The sequence below is a fragment of the Protopterus annectens genome, chromosome 2.part1 (assembly GCF_019279795.1).
Source record: "Protopterus annectens isolate FY-2018-M chromosome 2.part1, PAN1.0, whole genome shotgun sequence".
Classification (NCBI taxonomy): Eukaryota; Metazoa; Chordata; order Ceratodontiformes; family Protopteridae; genus Protopterus; species Protopterus annectens.
This window is the reverse complement of record NC_056729.1, coordinates 1,555,701,563-1,555,728,673: the sequence shown is the minus strand read 5'-3', so window position 1 is coordinate 1,555,728,673 and position 27,111 is coordinate 1,555,701,563.

Below are 27,111 nucleotides of genomic sequence, written 5' to 3'. Positions count from 1 at the left end.
AATGGACATATAAACTTTGTAATATAATAACAACAATAAATTTAAAAATGCAAAGTATAGAGAAAGGCCTCCAAGAAAGTGGGAACAAGCTAAAGAATAAAATAGGAGAAAATATATTAAGTGATAACAGAAGATGTTTTGAGACTGGGGAAAAATCAGTTGCCAGTACTAAAACAGACAAAACACAAAATTGCTTTTGTGTAGAGGTTATTTTGTTGGAGATTAGAAAAAAAAAATTTATTTATTTAAAGTCCGACTTGGCAAAGGCCATTTTTTAGTAGAGGTTTGAGGAGAAAAGTTCCAGCAGATATATTTACAATACTTATGGCAAAAGTTTTTTACAAAGATACATTACATAGATAGTTATTATGTGATATTAAATTCAAGTATAAAACATTCAGTATGCAAACAGCTCATGTGCAATATATGTGACAATCAGTCATTAGATAATGAATTATAGATGGGTAATAAAGGTTGTTATACTATATATGTAAGGAATAAACAATGTTGAGGTAAGGAGTGTGAAATTAATAGCAAGACAAATAACAGTTAAAGCTAGAAGAGGGAGAGAGGCAATGTATATCTGATGAGTCAAGGATAGTGAGTGTAACAATACTAGTAGTAGAGACAGACAAAGTCTGAAGGTCAGAAAGAAATTGAAATATATAGTGGGGGATTAAGATACACTGGTAATTGTGGAGGAGTACTTGTTTATTATGTAGAAGAGGACTGATGTTATAAAGGGATACAGGATATAAGATAACAAAGGAAACTGCAGTTACCTCGCTGAGGCTCATGTGCACGACCATATGTGGTTTAGCTGTTATTTTAGTAAGGCTTTGATGGTGGAAAGTTCCATGGTCTGTTGTGAGGTATGTTGGAATGGTGTTCCAGAGTTTAGATATGTACTGGAGTATAGTGAGTTATTAGAATTATTAGACTTTGTTGTGATTACTAAGGTGTATCAGTTCTTAGATGAGTTTATTTTGAAATATTGTGTTTCATTTTGGTGTTGTTTGTTTGTTTGTTTGTTTGTTTTTCAGGATTTAAAACTAGAGTTGCATGTGTTAGTTGCATGTGTTAGCCAAGTTTTGATAGCAGTGTTCAAACTTTGTGTGATGTCCTGTAGTGTTGGTAGGGATGGGGCTGCACGTATAAGAGCTGAGTCATCAGCAAGTTTAACTTTGCTAGCAAGATGGGTTGCAGTATATAGTTTGTTTATAAATATGTTGAATAACAGCAGGCCTTGTGAGACAGTAACTGACAGGAAGGAGTAGACATTGTGTTTCCATTTGACTAGGTCATATGTCTATGGAACCTTGAGAGAGAGGGCTGGGTGAGGCCAAGGGAAGAAAGTTCAGTAAAAAGGTGTTGATGGGATACTGTGTCAAATGCTTTTGATAAATCTAAGAAAATTGAAGATATGAGGTTGCCATCAGTCCTGTGTTGGCTTATTTCATTGGTGAAGTTGAGGAGTGCAGTGGAAGTATTTACTATGTCAAAGTCTAAAACCATACTGGATTTTGAAAGAAGGTTGTTAGAGTAAAAAAAAAAACTGCATAAGTTATGAACGATGCATTTTCTAATATTTTTACTAAGGAGAAATGATGGGTTAAGTCTGTAGTTGGAAATGTCTGTTCCTGTGCCACCTTTGTGGAGTGATATTATACAGAATTTTTTCCAGATGGATGGCACATGTCCCTCAGATTTGGATCAGTTTATCAGTATGGATGCAGGGAAAGCCATGTCATTAGCTGCTGTTTTTAGATATTCCATTGGAAGTCGTTCAGCAGCTAAAGAGACTGGTTTTAATTTCAGTAGAGGTTTTTCTTACTGTAACGGAAGAGGCAAGGAGGCAGGAGATTGAATGTGATTGGTTAGGGTAGGATGAGGGAAGAAAGAGGTGAATTGTTATTATTTTAATTATTATTATTATTATTAATAATCAGTGATAGTACTTTCTGTATAAAGTAGGAGTTGAACTAAGACAGTACTGAGTCAGTGGTGTTAGATGTAGAAGGAGAGAGTGTGGTGGTTTGATCAGGATGTATTAGTTTAGTGATGAGCAAAAATGTCTTGGATTATTTTTGTGTGTCTATATTGGAGGTTGGTATAATAAATAGGCTTGTTTATCAGTTTTAATGTGGTCTTTAGTGAGATTTCTGAGATGATTTTATGCCAGTTTTTCCAGACTTTGTCTCTTTGAAGCATGATGTTTTTACTTTCTTAATTTATTTTATTTTATTTTACATTTGCTGACTGGGATAGTCTAACTGGATTTATGTCCATTTTCAGTAGAGTCCCAGGGAGATAAGCTCCAAGAGATTACTAGACTACTAACATACAGGTACTAGTTGTTATACAGTTAAATACTACAAATTTAAAACAGTTGAGGAATCTTCACAGTTTATACAAAAAACATGTTACAAGCATTAGATAAGATATTTTAGACTTTATGTACAAGACTTCATTAGTAACTAGAAAGTAATTGTTACACAAATGCATACTTCAAGTTTCAACAGTTCAGCAATGCTCACAGTTTAAACAATACCTGTTACCTGCCTGAGGTAGGATGCTTTAGACTTATATGCAGAAGAATTTAACTAGGTATTTTAAATTATCTCTATTCGGATAAGATATATTTTTCCAAGGATAGGCCTTGATCTGAAAAGACATAGATAGAGCAGGAATTAGGTCTTAAGAGAGGGTATTTGGGATATAGTATGAGATTAGTCTGGATTTGTACAGGGACATAACCAATGGGTTTTAAGATAGAGTTTCAGATTGTGTTTAAAAAGTGTAAATGAAGACAGTGATGTAAGTTCATGGAGGAGTTGGTTCCAATACTTTCCAACTTCATTTGAGAACAGAGCATCTCCTGCCATGTTATTAGATTTACATGTTGATACAAGTAGTTTATTAGATGAGCATAAAGTTGAAAGGTTCTTATATTGGGTAATGAGACTAGCAAGTATTGGGGTATTGGTAGGCTGGAAAAGGGTTTTGTGCACAATGGTGAGTTGTTTAAAGTGAATCTGTTTCAGAAGCTCTAACCAGCCTAATTGTTTCAGATTATGGCAGTGATGGGTCATAAAGGAGGAAGCAGTAGCAAATCTGGCAAAGCTATTGTAAGCGTTGGCTAGCTTGTTAAGGTTATTTTTTGACAAGTTAGTATATATGGAAGAAGTATAAAGAAGTGTGGAGATAAGGTGGGAATAGGCAAAAGTGGTTCTGGCTAGTGGGGAGAGAAAGGGTTTTATCCTATAGAGGGAGCCTAGTTTCCTGTTGACAGTTTTTATGGTATTGTTGATATGGGTTTCAAAGTTCAGGTTGTTATCAATGGTTACCCCTAAAAGTTTAGTTGTTGGATCGGGAGATATGAGTGTACCATTACTGGATAAGACTGAAAAGTTAATTGGGAGTGATTTATGGGTAGGAGTGAAGAGGAGGAGTTTGTTTTTTGGGGGGGTTCAAGAGGAGGCAGTGTTGTAGAAACCAATTTTCTGTTTTATTGAACATTGTCTGAGTTAGAGTGTGTAGTTGGGATTGAGATTTAGCTGAGCAGATTATTGTCGAATCATCTGCTTATTGTACACAGTTAGTTAAAGGAATAGCTAGGTTGAGGTCATTGATAAATATTGAGAAAAGGAGGGGGCCCAATATAGAGCCCTGAGAAACACCTAGGGTAACTGGGAGATGGGATGAGAGATTGTTGTCCCATAGCACTGCCTGCTGCCTATTATCAAGGTAGGACTGGAACCATTTTATAGTCTTTGTGTACAGAGAGAAGGATTTTAGAATATTGAGAAGTAAGTGGTGGTTGACCATGTCGAATGCTTTTGAAAGGTCGATGAAAAGTGCTGAAGAGAGAAGATTGTTATTATGGTTTTTATTGATGCTGTCAGTGAAGGATAGGAGTGCAGATGTTGTACTGTGGAAAGGCCTGAAGCCATGTTGAGATTTGGCCAGTAAATTGTTCTGGAGTAGGTGGCCTAGTAACTGTCTGTGGATACACTTTTCCATTATTTTAGCTAATGGGGAAAGTAGAGCTATGGGACGGTAGTTAGAATATTCTCTGGAGTTTCCATCCTTGTGTAGGGGGATAATGTGGGAGATTTTCCAGATGGTGGGAATAGTGCTTTCTTGTATGGTTCTAATTATCAGCAATGATACAGGATAAGCTATGACTTTGGGTGCCTTTTGCAGGTATTCAGCAGGTAGCTGGTCAGCTGAGGGGGTAGTAGATTTTAGTTTACTTAAGAGGTTGCAGATGAGGGAAGTTGGGACAGGTTGCAGGTTTAGAGTTGGGAGAGAGTTAGTAGTATTGGTTGGAAAGGCAGAGCTATCGGCTGTTAGTTGATTAGCAAGTGTTTGGATGGTCTCAGTGAAGAAGGTATTAAAAGCATTAGCAGTTTGCTTTGGATTGTCGGAATTTGATCCTATAGGGGGTGGTGTTGCTGATTGGCCTTGTTGAAGTAGTCTGTTAATGCTAGCCCAGAACTTTTGTGGATTATTTTGGTTGGTCTATTGGAGGTGGAAGTAAAAGTTTTTTTTATCTTCGAATATAGCTTTCTTAGTCTCATTTCATTTTTGCCTGAATTGTTGTTGGTCTACGGAGTTTTTAGTTGTTTTCCATAGTGCCCAAGCTTTATTTCTCTGTTGGATTTTCTGTTTGGTTTTCTTTGTAAGCCATGGGGCGGGTTTAGATTTAATTTTGATGGAATGCTTTAGTGTATGGTGGTTAAGTTAGCAATGGTGCAGGTTTGACTCTTTTTTTATTCATACAGGGGTTCAGCTGATAAGACTAGATATAAAACTTTCATTAAGGTGTGAGATGGCAGCATTAAACGGCATGGATTTAAATATGCTCCCCTAATATTGAATTAGAGTATTGATAAAGGTGTCCTTGTTAGTTTTTTTTTGTATTACGTATTTGGTTATAAATTTTATCTATATTATAAATTATATTTTTGCATTGGGCACTGGAGTTTCTGACTGTATAGGTGGAAGGCAATCATTTATTGTGCCTGGCACACATCCAAATGTTTAAATAGTGTTTTATTTGCTGGTAAGGATGCAATCTAAAGTTTAGTGTTTGTTACACTCTTATTAGGTTCATAGGTTCATAGGTAGGTACTAGGCTATCGGCCCTAGGGCCCATACAAGCCTAGCCAAAAAATGTACCCTGGCTTTCGCCACCCAAGAAAATTATTTTCCTGTGCCCCTGTCGAGCAGAGCCACAGAAGTGATCCCCGGGGTGAATTTCCCATTTCCCATCCAATCATCAAGATTTTTCTTGAAGAGTGCTAATAAGGAGCTCTGTTTGACATAGATAGGTAGTCTGTTCCAGAGTATGGGAAGTCTCTGGGACAGGAATCTATCCCTCCAGCATGTTCTGTTTATTGTGGTGACAAGGTTTAGGTCCCTAGAGCATGTAGCTTGGAGGGATTGGGATTTCTTTAAGTGGAGCATGTCCAACAGCTCTGGGTTTGACATAGCTTTGTATGTTAGGCAGAGATCGCCCCTGAGTAGGCGATATGCGATGGAGTAAAGCTGTAGTTTTTTGAGACAGTCTGCATAGGGCATCTGTTTGAGGCCAGTAATCCTCTTTGTGAGGTATTTCTGTGGTCTTACCAGTTGTTGTAGATGTGTTGTGAGGTACATACCAAAAGGGGCATTGTACTCTATAATGGGTCTAATGAGTGATGAGTAGAGGGGAACAATGACCTCTTTTTTTCTGGATGAGAATCGTTTTGTGATGAGATGAGCCGCGTAGAAGGATTTCCTGATCACTGTGGCGATGTGATTATCAAAGGAGAGACTACTGTCCACCTGTGTCCCAAGGTCTCTTATCACATTTTCAGCATTAAGTAGACTACCAGCTATGTGGTAGTTCATGGGTACAGAGTTTTTACCAAAGGGGATGACAATACACTTTTTGGCATTGAGCTTCAGGCCATGGATTTGACACCAGGTATCTGTCTCAGTGAGGCCCTTTTGTAGTTTGTCCACATCGTTAGGACTTTCGATTACGGCTCCTAGTTTGCAGTCATCTGCAAACTTTGTTAGCCAAAGACCTTCTGTGTTGGCCTGCACTTCAGAGAAGTAGATACCAAACAGGAGAGGACCCAGGACTGAACCCTGTGGTACTCCACTTGTCACTGGTCTGATGTCGGATTTGGAATCTGCTACTTTCACAGTGTGGGTTCTGTCCATGAGCCAGTTGGCAACCCATCTTGTGACATAGGGATTTATACCTAGTTTAGTGAGCTTATCTATAATTCCAGAGTGGGGGATGGTGTTGAAAGCCTTGGTGAGATCTAGATAAGCTGTGTGAACCATTTTACCCTCATCTATGGCTTTGGTAACTGCTTCAAAGAAGTCAATCAGGTTTAGGAGACATGATCGGCCTTTTACAAATCCAAACTGGGTAGGGTCCAGAGTTTGAAGATTACCAATGTCTTTGTTTATGAGTTCCACGATGATACGTTCCATGGCCTTGCAGACCAGGCTCGTCAGGCTAATGGGGCGGTAGTTCCCGGGGTCCGTTGTGGCTCCCCCTTTGTGGAGTGGGATAACCATCGCGGTGCACCATTCAGTGGGTACAAAGCCTGAGGTGAGGCTATGATTGAACATGGTACTTAGGTAGGGTGCCAGTTCATTCTGTAGTTTGTGTAGAATGCAGCCTGGGATATTGTCAGGTCCCATGGATGCTGTGTTCTTGGCTTTGGAGAGTGTGTTTTTTTACCTGTACAGCCGTGATTATAGGAACTTTGCATTCTTCCGGTATAGAGATGAGCCCTCTAGGGGGTGAGAGGGGGGTAAAGTTAGCACTGAACCTATCTGCTAGGATGTTGGCAATATCAGTTGGTTCTGTATATTTAGTGCCATTGTGCTGTAACTCAGAGCAGATCTGAGTGTTCCCATTTAGATTCTTGACATAGCTATAGAATGCTTTGTGGTTGTCTTTAGAGTCAGTGGCAATTTTGTTTTCGTAACTAGCTTTGGAGGATTTTATGAGGGATTTCAGTTTCTTACTGAGGTTGACCAGGGAGTTCCTCCAGTCATGGGAACCAGATGTGATACATAAGACACTTTCTATTATTGATTCTAGTGCTGGAGGGGGTTAGCTGTATAAAGTTAATCATTTCTGAGGAATTGTCATTGTTGATCAGTTTCCATTGTATGTTGAGGTTGCCTAGTATAATAGTTTCTTGTTGAATGTGGTGAGGTATCCAATAGACAATATCTTCTGCTGTTGAAATGTTGTAACCAGATGTGATACATAGACACTAGCCCCAGAAACAAATTGCACTGGTGGCATCCCAAATTAAATAGGATATACAACAAAAGGAAAAGAATTATGGCAAAAATCAGGAAGAGTAATTCACATAATGATAAAAAAAAGTTCAAATCAAACTAAATAAGCAACTAAGAGGGCTAATGAGGTCAAACTAAACCATGTATGAGGCTAAGATAGCCTCCCAGGTGAAAGATAACCATAAGGATTTCTTCAGCTATGTCAGAAACCTCAAGGGCACACACAACAATGTGCTGAACTGGTGATTAATGATGTCACATTCACCAAGCCTGGCAATATAGTGAATCTGTTAGCAGACAAATTCAGCTCCAACTTTACCCCCTTGTCTCACCTACAACCATCCCCCAATAAATACCTTCAAACATAACCCCTCCAACTGTAGCTATGGAACTACAGCCAAGAACACAGCTTCAATGGGCACCAATAAAATCCCAGGATGCCTCCTCAACAGTCTAAAATATGACTCATTGGGACTCCTTGAGTCACTATTTATCTAAAGTCTTAAAACAGGCTTTATGCCACGAGCATAAATGACTGTAATAGTAATCCCCCTTTGTACAGGAAGACCTTCAACAGATCCTGGAAACTACAGATCCATTAGTCTGACTAGTCTTATCTGCAAAGCCACAGAAATAATTATTATGGAAATTATCAACAAGGACATAGGAGACCTCCAGATACCAGATCCATCCCAGTTTGACTTTGTCAGAGGAAGGTCATGCTTCTGAAAATGGTGGACTTCTTTGAAAAGGTCATTAATGCAATGGATGAGGGGAAATGGTGCATACTGCCTCCCTAGATATGGCTAAAGCATTCGATACAGTACCCAACTCAGGCATTGTCAACAAACTTATGGAGCTAGGCATAAACCCTTTCATAATATACTAGATAGCTATGTTTCACAGATAAGACAAAAGAGGTTAGTAGTGGTGAGGCCACCTCCACAAAGAAGCCAATCACCAGTGGAGTCTGTCAGGACTCTCTTCTGGGCCCTCTCCTCTTTGGCATCTACTTCTTGAATATCAAAGCCAATATCAAAGGCCTCTGGCTAACCATGTTTGCAGATGATTGCAAACTGGGAGCAGTCATTCAATACCCCCAAGATAAGAACACCCTTTACGAAGGTCTAACATAGACAAACGGTTGGTGCCAAAGCCATGATTTGAAATTCAATACCAGAAAATGCATTATAATACCTTTTGTGAAGTTGGCCATCCCATCAATAAAATACCCCTAAAAGTTGATTCATTTGTTAAGGATCTGGGAACTCATGTAGAAAGTATCCTAGCCTTTGACCAACATGTGTCTAAGATAGTAAGAAAATCCTTCAGTGTTGCTCAACTTATAAGTAAAGACATGGCATCTAGGTCCAGAGAGGTCATTGCACCACTGTGCTCAGCCCTCATTAGACCCAGCATAGACTACAGATATGGAACATAAAGCTATAGCATAAAGATGCCCCCTTTGGTATGTACGAAACAGATGCAGCAGTTGTATCAACCACAAAGGTTTCATACAAAAAGAACACAGGGAGTAAACACAATGTCCTACACTGATTGCCTCAAAGTCCTGTATCTTCAATCAGTATCATACAGACTGGTGAGAGGTGATCTTTGCCTGGCATACAAGACACCCCTGGACCCTGTTTTGATGAACTTTTGCACATCTGAAAAAACAAACAACATCAGATCTACTAAATTAAAAGACCTAAGTTTTGCTCGTGACATAAATAGGATATATTGAAGAAACAGATATGTTCCTCAGAGAATTCCTGTTCTTTGGAACAGACTCCCCATCCACGTGAAGCTGAGTTTCTTCCTAACCTTATTTAAGTGCGACTTGAATCAATGAATGGGTAATCAGAAATTAACCCTTGATCTGTCACCTATACAGACAAGGTCTAAATTTATGCAAAGAAGCAGTCAGCAAATCAACCCCTATATAAATCAAATCTGTGGATCACATTTGAGTTGTACGGCTAGGGCTATAAGGGCCTTTGTTTTCGTTAGCTTAGTATACACATACAAATGTATGATTAAACCAGTCCATAGAGTGTGGGTTCAATTAACCAACTATTAACTACTCATCTCTGTAATGGATGGTTATCAAAGTGCCATGGAACTCCATCTTGGATAAGCAGTTCTCACAAACCATGGACATGCATGCTATGAAAAAAAAACAGTGCTTCCCTTAACTGAATTGTTGAATTCATCAGATATCACAAAGAATTGAAATCAGCTGTAAAACATATTATCCCATGTTTGTTTCCGCATCGACTCCAAAATAGAGATGTAAAGTTATATTGTGCAGTAAGGGGGAAAAATAAGTAACCATGTAACCGCAGCAGGGAGAGGGAGTTAGAAGAAGAAACAAACAAACAAGAAAAAATTAACCATGTATCTTAACATAATGCAGTCTTACATTTGCTTCTAACAAAAACAATATTTTTTAAAAGATCTGCTTGCTGTATTGTATGGTTAGTTTGTGCTGACTATTGCAAGGTTGGATCTGGACTTGAGAAACATGAGTCATCCGTTGATTTTTCTTGTATGTTATCCATAGTTTGAAGCAAGGTGAATACGTATAAAGTTAGAATGGTGGCCTGAGAAATTGACAGCACACTAAAGCTGTGTTTGGTGATGTAGTAGCAGACCCGTTTATCCTTCTATCTTCTGAAGACTTGCATGGAGTTGTAGGGATTGAATGATCTCTTATCTTAGTGTCATTGTATTGCTGATCGCTAATAGGACTCTAAACTTTCTTAGCAGCCAGTTTGTCCAGATAAATTGAAGTCTCTTCAAGTTAATGAAAGAAAAATTACTTGTTCACTATTCATATGATCAAAATGTTATGTGGGGAGTCTAAATAGGGGTGGTGACACTCAAGGCTCTACATCACCTTATATGTAGAAAAAGAGCTTTCATTTTAGGACCAGTGCATGGTTGTAATCAAGCTGAAGTCAGACTGTTCTACCTGCAGTCCTTAGCTCTAATCCAAGCTTGTTTGCTCATCTGAGATTCACTTTTGTACTACTGTAGTTTAGTAAGTTAAAAATTAAATGCCAAATCACATTATTTTGATCCATCGGTGTGACACTGTGAGTATGTTCTAACACTGGTTGTGACATGACTATCAGTAGGGATTTCAGCATGTGTTGGAGAAGTTTAATGGACCTATGTCCCTCTCTGCCTTCCAGTATTTCTATAATCTGTAGGTATTTCTAGTCTAAGATTATCCAGTTGTGTTAATATTGCATTAATATGGTGGAACCAAACATAGAACTTCTCAGTTTAATTAATATGATGAAGCATTTTGGTCTGTTGACTCTGTATTGGTTTTATGTGTGGCACAGTGGCACAGCAGATAGTGTTGTTGCCTCACAGTTAGAAGTTCCCCCAGTTCGATTCTCAGTAGGGGTACCTTCTGTGAGAACTCTGAATGTCCTCCCTGTATTTGTGTGTATTTTCTCTGGGTTTCCACTTCCAGTCAGTCACTTTAGCAGAATCCTATGGGAAGCTAAAATGAATTTCCTGTTGCTCTGATTATGGGCATTGTCATATTAAAATGAGCACAGTAAGTAATCTTTGTGGATCAAGACATGCAGGATCGGACACTGTAAATTGGCCATAGGGTGAGTGTACATATGAGTGTGTGGTGTGAAAGAACTACTGCAGCAGGGCTAGCCACCTGATAGTGTAAAACTTTGCTCTAGATGATTGTCATTTTTGAAGTGACACCCTGACCCCATGTACAAAAATGGAAAAAAGGTGTTATGGATGGATAGATGGACTTTGTAGTTTTTACCACTGAATTGTGATCACTTCTGCAGTTCCATCAAATGTCTTTTACTGTTAGTCACCTTTTACTTCGATAGTGGATGTGCCTCAGAAAACTACTTGTGCCATATGAGCTAATAAATTAGCAGTTCTTGAGTGCTATGGTCTCCTTGCTGGAGTAATAAGATTCACACCCTTGATCGGAAATATCCATATGGAGCATTCATTTTGCCTAAATGATTTAAACCAGCTGCCACACAATAGCCTTGTTAGAACTCTGTTTAATCATGATAGTTTGAATGTATGGGAGATAATTGATTTAAACTACAAAACTATTGTTTAATGTACTTGGCAGAATGTGTACTTTTAGGAAATTACTATCTGCGATTTATCCCATGCAAACTTCCCTCCACTAATCTGACTCTGGCTGGCATTTTAGCAACTTGTGCAAAACGATGTAGAACGTACACAGTTTGAGGATAGACTGAGTGAACAGTTTGATCAAAACACTGCAAATATATTAAGTAGAGCTTGCATTTGTCCAAAATTTAGACCATGACTTGTGTTCATATGCATTAGTTTGCTGTCTCTGTGAAAATGATTTTACATTTAATAATGTGGCAAACAGACTGCTTAAAAGTTGTATACCTTGCTGAAAATAATTAAACATTTATACAATTTGCACCAAGGTACTGATTTATTTCAAGCATTTCAAATATTAAGGAGTTAGTACAGAACAGGTATCCCAGGGCACTGGGAAAATCCAGTGTTAAGAGTCAGTCACTTTAGCAGAATCCTACGGGAAGCTAAAATGAATTTCCTGTTGCTCTGATTATGGGCATTGTCATGTTAAAATGAGCACAGTAAGTAATCTTTGTGGATCAATGTATATTTTGTAGCACTATCCATCTGAGTTAGTGTGCCCACAAGTGATTTTAAACATATCTTTCCAAAACTAAGTTTTTGTTTGCTTATTAACATGTAGCCTTGGAAGGGTCAGCATGGGCAGGCATCATTGGCTCAGCACACTGAGAAATAGATTGGGTAAGTGCCGAAGTTAAATCTCCCAAACAGTAAGCGAAAGGGCAGCAACATCCTGTCTGGTCACTCCCGTGACACTTGATACAGTAAACAAGTCGGCTGTTTGTCTGTACGTTAAATTGCAGATATGTATAATACATGTTATAGCAAATTAATTAACTGCCTGTATTTTAATTTGTGTATGCGTGCAGAGGGTATGCAGAAATTACTGAATCATATCCTGTTACTTTATTAGATGAGACAGAGCTAAAGTTACAAAACTGACTGCTAATTGTATGAAAGAGTGGATCTGATCTCAGAATTAAAATATTAACTTAGTGTGCTCCCGTATAAAAATCATTATTTAAAAAATTATTTAAGAAAGGAAAATAAAGATCATCAGTGTTTCTGGAGGACTCATTCACTGGTATTATCAAAGTGTTGTGCAATTCTCTGCAAACCACCCAGTGATCTAACCATAAAACGTACATAAGGCTGGTGATGTTAATTACTGGAAGGGAAGTGTTTTCCCAGATTGTCTTTTGTTTTCTGAGATTGGTAACAATGCAGGGGAAGATCTTTTGTGGAGATTCTCTGTTTATCTATAGATATGGTTTGTCTTGTATGTGTAGGAGTTAATAGTAGACGAAGGACATAATTTTTGAGGGGTTTGCGTAAGAGCAGCGGAGTGCTCGGATAATGGAACTTAGACGTTGTGAGAATTTAAGATACTTAATGGGGAGGGAGAACCTGGTAACAGTAAATATATGTGGTGTTCTCGGCCTTTTGAAGGACCACAGTGAGAGGATGACACAGTAGTCACTGATTGAGTTGAGTAGCTTTTGGACCGAGTTGGAATGGTTAGGGATATTGGTGCAAATGATGTCTAGAAGTGAGTGGTTTCCACTGATGGTGAAATGGTGAGTAGGTTGAGAGATGACCTGAATAAGGTAATAGAAGGAAGTGTGTTGTAAGACAGGCTGTGCAGGTTATAGAAGGAAGTGTGTTTTAGGATAGGTTGTGAAGGACAAAGACAGTTTTTGCTTGGGTCACTGACAAGTATGACGTTGTACGTATTGAAAGTTGCAGCTGTTGACAAATGAGGTAGAATGTAGCATTCAAGTGGGAGGGGAATTTACTAATTAGATGTGGTTCTGAACAATACAGTTTTGCTTTTAGAAAAGGATTGTTAACATCAAAGCTGTTAGCAAGGCAAAACCAATCAGTAAGAAAGTGCTCCAGTTATACTAAGCAGGAGTACTTGCCTTAATTATTTTGTTATACAAAGTGATAAGGAGATGACATTGGTTGAAAGTAAAGGGCTGACAGTAATGCAGGCTGATATCTGAGAGGCTTTGTTAGTAATGCTAGATCCTGCTTTGTGAAAAATTTCCGATGACACGCTTGATGTCATTATATATAGGGTGATGTGAATGGGGTGCACCTAGATGTGATTTTAATAGAATAGAGTGCAGTTTAGGCCTGTGTTTATCAGAGAATGTTGAAGTTTCCCCAATAATAATAATAATACAACTGAGCTTGCATCATTCATAAAGAATAGTACTGATTTGAAAATGTCTGTCACTAGGGTACTAGAGCAGGGAAAAGAGATAATATGCATTTTGCGCACTGATTAAACTTTCTACAGTTACGCATTTGCAGTCTGTGTCCTGGGCTGAAGATACATATGCAATGGTTGTATAGCCAAGGTTACCAGACAATAGAATGAGTTAGTGTCTATTAATTTGCTTGTCAAATCTGTCACTGTTGAAGTCCTAATGGCTTGCTGAAAGGCAGGTGTAAGCATTTTTAACTGTTTGAGCGATTGTGCTAATTAGCTTGCTTAATTAATATCCAGGTTTCAAGCAAGTGCATAATTTTCTTAAGCTTTAGGCATCTGTAGCTATCTTTAAGCCACTTCTGGGATGAGGTATAGGCAGGTAATTAATGGTGGGGGATGGACTGAATGTTAAGATTTTATCAGGGTTGATCTTAATATCTCTGCACTAGAGAAGATACAGGCACAGATCAACAAGCAATATGATTTAATGTGGAATAGACTATGCGGATCTGGTATACCGTTTCTGGTCACTGTACGGTATATTCCTCATGTGGTGTTTGTTGAGCCATCACAGAGTTGAGCATTGTCCTAGGATGGAGAGAAATAGGAAGACAGTTTCCATCCTTCCAAATGTTAGAGAGTAAAGGAAGACCAGAGATTCAGGGAGCAAACAATGGTAAGAGGAGGAGGAGTAGGGCTACAGGGTGTGGAATGTGGACAGTAATGATGGTGTTCGTATATGGTGGGGTAGTCCACGTGTAATGGACAGAAGATGAAGATGCAGGATGAGAATGCATCATACCACATCACATTAGAGCATTAACCTGCCATTCTGATTGCTTTTTTAGATAATTCACTTTAATAATGAAGGCATACCTCTCAACCTTAACCCAAGAAATGTGGCAAAGCCAAAAATAATGAGGGGACAAATGGAACTTTTTTAACTGTTGCTCTTATAAACTTAGAAAGTTAATAGAGTAACAGGTTTTGTATTAGTATGCATTTTTCTGAAGGATACAAAATCTAGAACTCAAATCTGTGTTATTATTTAATGACTTCAATACCCAATGATTTGCCAGAAAACCATAAATTTTATGAAGAACAGACAAAAATTACAAGGCAAAAATCTGGACAGTTAAGAGGTATGAATAAAGCAAATCCAGAAAGGATTTTCTACCTAAGGAAGTATTTGAAATATGTTATATTTATATAGAAGTACTTTTTGTAGTTAGTATTCACTACTAAGAAATGAACTTTAGCGCAGTGCAAAATACACAACTAAGAGTAAATAAAAATAACATGAGAAATGTCCACTCTTCAATTGGTATGCACATTTGTAGTAAGGCATTCTCAGACAAAAACATGTTGCTAGAACACTACCTTCATTACGTAAGAAAAAGTTTCAAAAGAAGTTGGCCAGACTCAGCTATGCTGCCCAGTGTTTACTGGTAAAAAGGGAGACATCATTTTGGATATTCCTTCAAATGGCATTCAAAAAAATTCCATTACATGAATAGGAAAAGGAGCTGCCCACACATACACTATTAATAGTAATCATAACAAATTGTTAACACAGCAAAGCATTATAAAAGACATTGATAGTCCTTCATAAATGTTTACGGATAATTTGCTCAATGATAACATGATTTTCTCTTTTGAGAAACTCAAAATTCTGCTACACCTTAGGTTCATAGGTTCATACTAGGCTATCTGCCCTAGGGCATTTATAAGCCTAGCCAGAATGTGTTTGGCTTTTGCCACCCATTTTAAATTTATTTTGCTATGCCCTTTTTCGAGGTTAGTATACTGTGCCTCTGTCTAACAGTGACACAGAAGTGATACCTGGGGTAAACCTACGATCTCCCATCCACTCATCAAGATTCCTCTTGAATAGAGTCATTGAGGGACTCTGCCTAACCTGAACTGGGATTTTATTCCAGAGTGAAGGGAGCCTCTGGGTTATGAATCTGTCCCTCCAGCATGTCCTATTTATTTCAGTGCTGAGGTTCAAGTCTCGAGCGCGTAGCTCGATGGGATTTGGATTTTCTGAGGTGCAACATGTCCATTAATTCCGGGTTGGACATGGCTTTATATGTCAGGCACAGATCGCCTCTGAACAGGTGGTATGCCACTGAGTAGAGCTGGAGTTTCTTTAACCGGGCAGCATATGGCATCTGTTTGAGCCCTTTGATCCTCTTGGTGAGGTACTTTTGGGGTCTTTCCAGTTGCTGCAGGTGTCTGGTAAGGTACATCCCAAAAGGGGCATTGTACTCAATTATGGGCCTGATGAGGGATGAGTAAAGAGGCATGATGACCTCCCCTGATCTAGATGTGAATCCCTTCATGATTAGGTGGGCTATATAAAATGTTTTTCTAACCACTTTGGCCACGTGGTTGTCAAATGAGAGATTGCTATCAACTTGGGTCCCCAGGTCCCTAATTACTTCTTCTGTACTTAATGGATTACCACCTATGTGCTAATTTGTGGGCACTTTGTTTTTGCCAGAGGGGATGACTATACACTTTTGGCATTTAGCTTGAGGCCATGGCTCTGGCACCAGTTGTCTGTTTCTATGAGGCCCTTTTGGAGGATGCTTGTGTCGGCTGGAGAGTCAATTATGGCCCAGTTTGCAGTCATCTGCGAACTTGGTCAGCCACAGTCCTTCCGTGTTGGCCTGTACCTCCGAGAAATATATACCGAACAAGAGAGGTCCCAGGACTGAGCCTTGTGGGACACCACTTGTAACTGGTTTGGAGTCTGACATGGCTCCAGCAATTCTAACCATGTGGGTTCTGTCCTTGAGCCAGCTTGCAATCCATCTAGTGACATAGGGGTTTATATTTAAGCTGGTGAGCTTATCTATAATGCCCAAGTGGGGTATTGTATCGAAGGCTTTTGCGAGGTCCAGGTAGGCTGTGTGGACCACCTTCCCCTCGTCAATGGCCTTGGTGACTGTTTCAAAGAAATCAACCAGGTTTAAGAGGCAGGATCTGCCCTTAACAAAGCCGAACTGGGTAGGATCCAGTGTCTGTAGGTCCCCAATATCTTTATTTATGAGGTCCATGATGATCCTTTCCATAGCTTTGCAGACCAAGCTAATCAGGCTTATGGGGCGATAGTTTCCAGAATCCGCTGAGGCACCACCTTTATGGAGAGGGACCACTGTTGCTGTATGCCACTCTTTGGGCACATATCCTGTAGTAAGGCTGAGCTTGAACAGTAGTTTTATGTTTGGGTTTAGCTCTTCTTGGAGTTCATGTAGGACGCAGCCCAGGACACTGTCTGGTCCCATTGATGCTGTGTTTTTTGCTTTGGAGAGGGCGGCTCTTACCTGAGCATCTGAGATGTCAGGGGGGCAGCACTCTGCTGGGATAGATATTTGCCCTTTTGGTGGGGGGGAGAAGTTTGCGCTGAACCTGTCAGCTAGGATGTTGGCAATGTCTGTGGGTTCAGTGTATTTTTTGTCATTTTGGACTAATTCTGAGCATATCTGGGAATTACCACCCAGGTTCCTAACATAACTAAAGAAAGCCTTGTGATTATCCTTAGTGTTCTGTGCAATTTTTCTCTCGAAGCTGGCCTTAGGCAATTTTATGAGTGCCCATAGTTTTTTGCTAATACTTATCAGTGATGCCTTCCCTTTTTGGGATTTTGCTCTATCATTTAGTAGCTTCCTCCTTCTATTGTATAGTTTGTTTATGGCTGGGGTCCACCAGACAGGACGTCTGCCTTTGGAGGATTGGGTCTTGGTTTTATTTGGGATCGCATGATCCATGCATTCCTGAAGGTGTTCATAGAATGCGTTTATAAAGGATTCTGCGGTCTGGGACGTATTTTCCACAGGCCCGGGGGCTTTGAAGGATTCCACCTCGGTTTTGAGGAGTGTGAAATTTGCTTTAGAAAAGTTTTTCACTGTGGTTTTCTGGGCAGGGGGTGGGGTTGGGATGGGAATATCCAGTGAGATTAGTTTATGGTCTGATCTTACCAGTGAGGGATACACTTCTGGTCTGGAGCATAGAGTCCCCATGTTGGTGATGATCAAGTCCAGTATGTTTTCCCCTCTTGTGGGAGTGGTAACAAGTTGTTCCATAGCATTTGAGTTTATAAATTCTAGGAATCTTTGGGCTAGGGTGTTGGAGCTAGAGTAATGCTCCCAGTCTATGTCTGGGTAGTTGAAGTCGCCCAATATAATGGTGTTTGGAGAGACCTTCATATTTTAGTCTGAACCACAGGTAAGGAACTTTTCTGCCTCCAATAATATATTTTTTAAATATTGTTTATAATGCAGAGATATCCATATCATGTTTAGCCAGTTTTCCACAGTACTCACTCCAAATTCATGTCCTGTTGAGCACCAGTTGGCACCAACTTCATCAGCTCAGACTACTGTGGACAAAGTCACCTGCATACTAGGTTTGCAATGACTTTTATAAGTAAGACAAGAGTGTTTATCCATACTGAATTTCCTTGTTTTTTGGGAACAAGATGCTGTAGCCAAAAGAAACATTAAATATTCTGCAACACTTAGAATTAATAAGTTCCATCAAGTAATACAGACCCCTTTAACAAATGGAACCCTTTGTATTATTGTTTGAATGGGATTCCATTCATTTGATTATTAAAGGTTGTATTCTGAATGGCATGAAAGTAGTTTATGCAATATAAGTGTTCAAAGGCTCTGTATTCTAAGAGGGGTATGGAGATGGTTATGCCAAACCTTCCACATAGTGAGTCATTCTGAACTGTACAACCTACTTAAAAATCATAAAACTCCAGTCAGTTAGTCTGTTGCTATAGACGCCTCTTGGGACAAGTATTCAAATTTCTTCCAGGTAGTCTGATACACAGAAAAAGAAGATTCTAGAGCAAGTTATCCTTGAAGCATAGGGACACCATTTAGTCAGCTCTGATATTCGATTTGTATGTTTGCATCATTTCGTAATTGTTTAGCTTGATAAAGCGTACCAAGAAGGTACCCAGTGTCCTGGTCAGGTAACCTCATTTATTGAGTCACCAAGGAAAAAGGGTGTTATGGATCCCACAGTTGACACTTTGCCAAATAATAAAAATCTTACAAATGGATAGCAAAGAAAAAAGATTAATTATCTACTCTGACCCATTTAGAAAATGTTAAAATGCAATAACAAAGCAAAACATTGAACTAGTTTCTGGGCTTGCCATTTGCTGGAGGTCAAAGTCTTAGCTGTAACAGATATTATTATGGGATAGCTAGTCTAACAAGTTAAAAATCAGATCAAAAACTCAGTGTATGGCTGCAGTTATGAGAATGGCTTGAATCCCCCAGTTATCTCTTTGCTAAATAAATGAAAAATAAAATTCTAACACTTGTGGGTATCAAAGAAAACGCAGTAATTATCTATTGGTGTCCATTTACAACTTGTTAAAATACAATAACAAAGCAAATTCTTGAACTAGTTTCTGGGTTTGGTATTTCCTGGAGTTCAAAGTCATGACTCTAGCAGATATGATTATGGGATAGCAAGTCTGACAGATGTTTAAAAAATCACTACTACTGAGGCATGAGATCTGAAACTCAGTTTATGGCTCCAGTTATGAGAATGCTTTAGCCACTGAAGACACCATCTTTCAACCACAGAGTCATTCTGATTTCTGTCCTGTGGAACTCTCATATCCATCCCGTCCCTCAAGCACTTCTGAAAACTGTCAGTTGGCCTACTACATGGGGATCAGACATACCTCTTTGGGGTAATCCTCAATTTTTATTTGATAGGTCTCCCATTGTGGATCAGACCTGGGACAAGGTATCAAAATTGCTTCTGGACCTTGTTACTATTATTGAAGGGCAGCAAATTCTTAACACTTTCAAGAGTCCTCAAAGGAGTTGACAACTGCCTATATTGTGTTTTTGGAAATACCCATGCCTAGATTATATGATTAATAGGGTCTATATTAGAACATCAAAGTTTCAGAACTTCGAATGTTCTAATATCGACCCCTATTAAGCGAAAATTGATAACATTGAAAAGTCAGAACAGTGAATTTTTTCCTAGGGAAAAAATTTGCTGTTCCAAAACACATACACACAACACAAACACACCAAACAAACAGCAATCCACACACATACACCTAAAATCTTACATCTAACCCTACACTAAACTGTACATACACCACTATCTACCCACTTACCTTAACCTAAACCCTAACCCTAAGGTCTGTCACTATCACACACACACCTCACCCGCTCCCTAACCCTAACTCACCTACCCCACCCTAACCCTCACATTCACACATTTGCACACTTACCTGACCCGCACCCTAACTCTAACTCACCTTACCCCCCCCTAACCCTCACGTCCACACAATCGCACACTTACCTGAACCCGACCCGTACCTTTCCACCACAGTGCTGAAAATAGTGAAGCGATAGGAACGGACAACCAAATTCTTTCCCTAGGAAAGAATTCGGTTTACTGAAACTTCGCTATTTTCAGCTTTCGCTTATTACGGGTCGATATTAGAACATTCGAAGTTCTGAAACTTCAATGTTCTAATCTAGATCCGATTAATAGATCCTCTTTAATTTTACATATCCCACTGAAGCCTCATCTCCCCTCCCCCCAATCTGCACTGCACTGCAAGTTAGTAAATACAAAGCCTTGTATATATCTCCATCTTAACTTCCTCTTCTAAGGAGGCTATGGCAGCTTCTGTCCACTCTTGGCTCTCCCATATTGGTGTTTGTAATACTAATGAACTTATAAATACAGTTATAAAAGATATAAAGTTACTTAGGTCACCTTCGCTTATGTGTTCAAAAAATGTTGTTATACATAACAGTTATAAGTACATACGGACCAGCATAGCCAAAGGAGTCACTTCTGATACTATGTGCCAGGGATATAGTCTACATAATCCTACAGCAATCCAGAAGTGTTGCGATTTCCTCCAGTCCTCAAACCTTTGGTCTTTAACCATGTCCTGGATGAGCCACATTCTTGAAATTACCTTCTTCTGCTCTAAAGCTGACATGTTGGTAGGCTTGCTCTCTGACATTAACTGAAAAAGGAAGGATGGAGAATTTGGTTACTTTAAATCTCATCTCTGCACTGGCCTACTTTGCTTTGGCCTGGAAATCACATTCTAGATTTTCTGGGGAAGATCTGCATTTGCAAGGAAGTTACTTCATCAGAAACTCCTTGGGATCCTTGATGAAAAGTAATTTTAAGCATCATACCTTGCCTGCCTATGATACCAACTGCTTAAGGTCCAGCATTTCAGGTTTTACCATCTAGCTTCACAAAGTGATATTTTTATTTCAGAAACAATGCCACAAGCAGGTTTCTCACTACAAGCTCTTCTGGTAGTGTCTGTTTCAAGTATAATGGAGGGGATGAAATCTCAGTGGATGAGGTAATGTAGGGTAAGACAGCTATGTTTAAAAGGATGGAAACTGTGATGCTTCAGGATGAAGCAATGTTGTTAACAGCAGTTAGTGGTGGAACACCATCCATACCATCAGTAATAAACAGGACTGCAGTTGCAGGGATAGATGGGTATTTGTCTACTTATAGCTAATTCAGTCCTTCTTAGCAGGAGCTAAAGTAGCCCAGTATATGTAGCCCAGTACCAGAAGGAGGCTTGGTGGTTGTTAGGTCTGTGTGGTCATGCAGGTAGTGCTGTACCTACTGCTGCTTCCATCTCATGGTCCCCATGTCTTTTCTTTCTTGTGCTTCTCTCATATTCTCCTAACCACTGCTTCAGCTAAGCACCCCTCCTTGTGTTAAACATTCTACTGTCATCCAAGCAACCACCTCTGATGGAAGTATGTAATAGTTACCATTTTCCTCTTCCCTTAAATGCTACTCACCCTCCTGATGTATCTTGTAGTTTAGTTACTTACCTCTGCACAAACCCTTATATAAGTCTGAAACTAAGACTCAAACTCCTAGTACAGTTATCTAATCATTAGACAAATTCAGTTCTTTCTTTTTTATATAGTTTATGCCTCCCTGCCTTCCTTTCCCATTACTTTCTTATATTTTAGTAAAAAGAGGTCCATCGTCTATGACAGCAGGCCTGATCCCACTAGCATTAGGATTGGTCAGCACATAAGACTTTCTTCTGATGTTTGGAACCTACTCCTTTCCATCACACAGCAGTGCTGCCTCCCTTTCCAGATCTTCTGTACCTCTTTTTAATACAATAACAATAATAGCCCCAGGCTAATATTTTTTTTCAGTGTTCCTTTGAGTACATATTCATTTATTCCTTTTCATTTGTATGTGTCTCTTTGTTACTTGTGAGACCTCAATTGCGTTTAACAGTTTTACTGTGAAACCAGTTATTTTGTTTTTTAGTTATTTGTGTGTAGGCCTGCCCATTTGCAATGTCTCACAAGGGACTTCACAGGTTTTCCTCTGGTGGTGCAATACTGCTCACCAATAGGCACATGGAGTGCCTCCGAATTCTAAGAGGTGCAAATTCTTAACAGGGACTTCTTGCAAATTCATCTCATTGAAGGGTCTCTGCCAGCTCTAGCAGAGTTAGACGAGCCTTATGACTCTTCATTTTCCTCTTCCTGTAAGAGGCCTAAATTATCTAAACATTTAGAACAAGGAGCTTCTTCCTCCCCCCAACCTAAAATTAGGAGGAAGACAGTCAAATCTATTTGTGTATCTTGCCCAGTCTCTCCTCCTGTTTCCATATCTCAGCCAGGTACTGTAATTCTTGAAAAGACTACCAGCAGTTTATCAAACCAGTAAAACTGCCTACTGTATTTATAATGGAAGGTCCAAGACTGAGAGTCCTTCTCCCCTTATCTAGCTGGGAACTTCCAGACCAGCTAAAGGGAAGTGTGAGCCTTCTTCTTCTTCCCTGCCTGTTATCAATTCTGACATGCTCGGGGCAGGTAGTTTTGTCTATCATCTTCTTCCCCATCTTTCTTGGTGTGCAGGGAGTCAATTGGGATCCCATTTTACCCTTCAACCCTCCAACCTTATATTTCCTCTGGCATTAGAGGTGTCACATTGTCTTTTTGCCCAGCATCATGAAGTTGTCAATACCAATGCCACAAGTGTCAGACTCTGCATCTGTATCTCTTATGATGCTCCATTACCCACCATTTATACTTTCAATCCCAGATCCCTGTGGCATCAACACTGGCCTTTCTGACACTGGAGATTAAAATGCTGACGTTGCTGATGCTGATGATAGTTGTCAGGTATCGTACATTAATGATGATGCTACCCATAGCTGCTGTCAGGACTAATGCTGATATTCCCAGTATCAACTCCTTATATATAGACACTGGTGCTAATGTCAGGGCCTCCAAATAGCATGGTATGCTATTCTTGGCCACCTCTTTCAGCTCTGTCTGATGTGTCATTACCTTGATTACAAGGTCGTCATGCTTGTCAGAACTCTGCAGCAGAAGAGAGAGTCCTCAAGCCTATTGGAGTTTAGTGCTCTCAAGTCCTCACCAAAAAGAGTGCCTCTCTCTTCTAGGTCTTCCTCCACAAGATGGCCATAAAGTTCTTAGCAAAACAAAGCATCTGGAATCCCCAGATGAATCACAATCTGAAGACATAGTTACACAGAGAAGCTAATTCCCTGGTCTCGTCTCTGGATTAGCCCAAATTTGGAAATTACCTGGAAATCATGGAGCAGTGTAGGGGATGGCCAACTGATCCCACTCCCTGTCCACAACATAGATATAAAAAGACATCTAGGTATTCCCAGTGTTGTTCCTTTGTAGCCCCCCACCATGGATATCTTATATGCTGCCAATAGCACTGAATCAAAGAACCCAAATTTGATGGTTTCTGTCCTCAAGATGGTTGATCATAACCTCTGACCAACACATGGAGACCTCAGACCTTGCTGCCATGATTCCTGCAGTGATTCTCAGGAAGGCTGTTATACTACAGAGCCTCAATATCCATTCTCCAAATTAGGAATGCAGAGCTGTCAGCAGGTTTAGGAGGTATGTATATGTATATGTATCCACAATGCTGTCTATATAGATTATTAATTAAACTATGCATATGATATAATTCCAATGAGCCTTCACTGATGAATTGCACTATACTCTTCAGAGGTTATTAAATTGGCACTTAACTTAGAGGCTTCTATCCCAGGCCACAGTTTTCTCAAACATGAAAACTTCCTTGTATATGTCCTGTATAATACTGCAGAGGGAGCTGCTAGAGCCACAGCATTTGGCATTACCATCTGCTGTCACCTGTGGCTTAAGGTCACAGGTTTAGTCAACAATATCATTCAGCTGATTTAATACCTTGGGCATCATGAGTCATGTAAAATCCCACTGATAACCGTTACTAATTTTGATCTTTAAAGGGTGCACATTAGATACCTCTCTGTCTCTTTCTCTCTTTTTCTCTAGGTAAGTAACCCAGGGTACACATTAGATACCAGTCTCTGTCTTTTTTTGGGCAGATTACCCAAGGTGCATATTAGGCCACACTTTCTGCAGACTGTTGAGTACAAAACATCCCTATAATTTAATCTCATTCAGTTTCAGTGAAATTTTGTCTCAGGACACTAGAGTATCATAGCAGGGGCCATTGTCATGGTACCTCATGTTAGAATGATTATGCATAAAAGTACCCCTGCAATGGTCAGTTCAGGTTCAGTGTTCCCACTGTCGACACCCTGCCTCCTATCACAGCAATCTCTCCAGGGCTCACAGGTCTCATCTACAGTGGTTGTTATATACAAACAAATTAGCTGCAGGAGGCTTCTTTCAGTTTCAGTTTCTTCAGGCATCAGTCACTACAGATGCATCTGTCCTGGGGACACTTTAAATGAGCAGATGATTCAAGGCATCTGGACATCTCAGGAGTCACATCTTCACATCAGTGTACTGCAAATGTACAAAACAAAGGGTTGTAAGGTGACACAGATAATCCATTTAGTAAAAACTGCAAGAAAAACCCAGCCAAGCTACAGTTTCCACTGTGTAATACCTTAAACTTCCTGTAATGAAGGCCCATGGGATATATAAAATGACCCTTTAAGGACCTCAGGTGTTTCAGCCCAAATGAATATACACTACTGGATTAATTAAATTGTACACTGTACCCTTCCCTTAGCAAGCACTCTAGCAGCCTACAGCAGCCCTTTACCACCCCCCCCCTGGTTGATTTCTTTTTTTTCCCATAGTTTTTCAATAAAAAGCCTACTAAAGTCTCTGTCTCCCATCCCATGTCTCCACTAGGTGGCAGCAGACTCTCACTACAGTGCAACGCTTGCTTTCCTGTTTGATATCCCACTACCTAACCAAAGCTATCATCTTTTAGTACACCAAACCTAAAGGTAAGGGCATATATTAAAGGAGATAGCCCATCTCTGCCCTGTACCCCATATCAGACTAAACTCCCACCCCAACATACCTCACTCTAGACTGTACACTGCCCCATTACAGAGCCCCCACTAACTGATAGCTTTTTTTCTGCTGCTCCCTCTCTTACCTGGCTCTTCCCGCTCTGTTCGCCTTGCGGGCTCACTCCGCTCCCCTACCCTGCCCCCAATTCCCACCCACTCCCAGTGCCTGTACTTTTATCCCCACCCCACCCTACAGCTAACCACTCCCATCCACACCCCAACTACAACTAGCCACTCTCAAACACAAACACAAGTCTAACCCACACACTCCATACACTATGGCCACCCCCTCCATACACACATTGCTACTAACCAGCCTTCTTATCACTCTCTACTATCTAACCTTCCTTACAAGTCTCCCTAACACACACCAATCTCTAAACCCCAAAGATACCATCTCCGACCTCCCCTTACACATCCACAGTTTATAGCCTAATCTCACCTAACCTATATTCCTCCAAACCAAGCCATTATTTCAAACCATCAATACTCTCTACTCCTTTCCCCCACCACCACTTTCATACTCTCTCCTCAAAGAAAAAGCTCCCCCTCAACAACCGTTCCTTCCTATTCCCCATTAATCACTTCCAACACCTCTTTCTGAATTCCCTCTCTCAATCAGGTGACATCTACCCTAACCCTGGACCCTCCTCAAACCCAAAACCATCTGGATAACCACCTTCAATGCACAAAGCCTAAGAAACAAAATCCCTAACTTGCATGCCTGGCTTACTCACAACCAAGCTGATATTACAGCCATCTCTGAGACATGGCTTAAACCCTCCATCTCTGACAACGAAATCCTTCCTCCTGGCTACAAAATCCTACACAATGATAGGACCCAGAGAAAAGGTGGTGGTGTAGCTATTATCTACCCATCCACCCATACTCTTACTCCATACACCAACCCCATCCCCACTTTCTCCAATGCTGAAATAACAATAGGGTATTTAAAGCTTAATAACTGCAAATCTTTAATGCATCTGCTCTATTTATATCTCTCCAGGCAATAACACCAAAACACTAGAAGACATATTATCCTGGTTTAACTCCAATATAATACTCGAAACCTACATCCTTGGTGACATAAACATCAACTGGGCATCTATCAACTCGAGCACCCCATCCCAATCAATCAATCTCTACAACTTCACCCAACTCATAAACCTTCCAACCAGGCCCAACAAAGATGGAACCTCTGGTACCATCATAGACTGGATACTCACTACCCAACCCCACCTTGCCTCTCAAGCCAGTCTTCTACCCGATCCGCTCAGCACCACCTACCTGCCTTCATTGACTGCATATCCCCCACCCCCCTAAAACATCACCAATATATCCTAACCCGCAACTTAACCTCCTACAACCCACACACACTCACAGAATGCCTTAAACATATAGACTGGTCATCCCTAAAAACTTTCCCACTTGACAATGCTTTATCCTATTTTAACAATACATTCCTAACCATCCTAAATCAACAGGCACCCCTAAGATCCAAAAGAATCAAATCAAATCTATGCCCCTGGCTATCCCATGAAACTAGAAACATCATGCATCAGCATGACAAACAATGGAAACAATACCAAAAACAAAACACAACCAGCTCCCTCCTAGAATTTAAACAACTACATAACTTAGCCAAAAAATCGTTAACCAAAGACCGCAAAAATGACTACAATAATATCCAATCCATTCACTCATCCAATCTAAAAAGATGTTGGAGCTCTGTGCCCTCCATCCTTCACCCAGGCAATAAAAGCAACCCACGCCCAGACCCCACTCTCTCAGATCTGCAAACTGCCACTAATTTCAACCATTTCTTCATTGATATTATTGCTAAACTATCATCTTCCTTCCCTGACCACTCCCCCCAACAGCAACCATCATCCCTCTAACCCTCCTCTTTCCTCCCCCTTAACCCTCAAACCCATCCCCACAAACACAATAAAAAGACTTCTCCTCAAGCTAAAACCCTGTCGTAATGCACCAGACAATCTACCACACTCCTTCCTCAAAGACTCCGCTGAAACCATTGCCTACCCTG